Here is a 1,085-nt window from a genome sequence, read left to right as displayed (position 1 = left end):
CATCTCATTTTTACAGTGCCTGCTGGAACACACCATTTCGAACGTAAATCCTCGGAATCTGCTATCACTGTGCCTGATGTGCTTCGTTTCGCAATTCTCTTCGAGAAGACCAAAGAAGCCTTAGCTGGTGCAGACTCCGGACTTACAGATTTCGAGAGTGCAACTGGTATTCCTAATCGATTCCTTCTCCCTAAGGGTAATGAACAGGGTCTGGAATTCGATCTTGCTGTAGCCGTGACTGATGGCGCAGCCGATGCAGCAGTGGATGGTCTCCACGAAAATACCGAATTCAATCACTACGGTTCCCATGGAAAGTACCCTGACAATCGCCCACATGGCTACCCTCTGGACCGCAAGGTTCCCGATGAACGTATATTCGAAGATCTGCCCAACTTCGGTCACATCCAAGTTAAGGTCTTCAATCATGGCGAATATATCTAATATCAATAGGAAGCTCTATTTTATCTACAATAGTCCTTTATACATTCGATCATGAAAATGTAATATTTGTAACCGTGATTAGCTTACTCACCATTATTAGATGTTATCAACAGATTTATAGGACATGATTATTGCTTTGCTATTGAGAGTGAAGATTTGTAGCTTGGTAACTTCTGTGCGAAGAGCAAATAAACATCTCGCGAGTAGAAGCATGCCTTACGCCTACAACTTGGCTTGTGTTTCCATAATTCACCTACAAATGGCACAGTGTTCGTCATTTCCGAAGTAATGGAAAACGGGATTTTGGGAAGGAAAAGGAGAGCGGAGAGGATGGAATGTAATATGGAATTAAAATCGAATCCGGAGGCAATGATTGATTGGTAAATGGTTGGTATTCTATAGCTTAAACTATTATTAATATCATCGATTATGAGAGAGAGAGGGAGAAAATACTTTTCATTACCAGAAGTATTTCACTTGAATGATTATAATGTCCGCATAAGATGTTGACGTATTAGTATTCCATCTAATATGAACTGTAGACATAGCATGTCGGCATGAGCAAGACAGACGTTTAGGAGACCTCGCTGTCATTTTCCAGTCCCTGCCGCATCCCCAAATCTTTGTGGCCATCTTGAGGCTTA

The 1,085-nt window shown here is 41.8% G+C and overlaps 1 pseudogene; it reads left to right on the top strand.

The window, feature by feature from the left end:
- LOC119590775 overlaps nt 1-441 on the top strand; it is a 1,826-nt pseudogene extending 1,385 nt beyond the window's left edge.
- The last annotated feature ends 644 nt before the right edge of the window (nt 442-1,085 follow it).

Source organism: Penaeus monodon, chromosome 27 (genome assembly GCF_015228065.2).
Source record: "Penaeus monodon isolate SGIC_2016 chromosome 27, NSTDA_Pmon_1, whole genome shotgun sequence".
In the NCBI taxonomy this organism is placed as follows: domain Eukaryota; kingdom Metazoa; phylum Arthropoda; class Malacostraca; order Decapoda; family Penaeidae; genus Penaeus; species Penaeus monodon.
The sequence above is the reverse complement of the archived record's forward strand: the minus strand, read 5'-3'. Positions and strand labels throughout refer to the sequence as shown.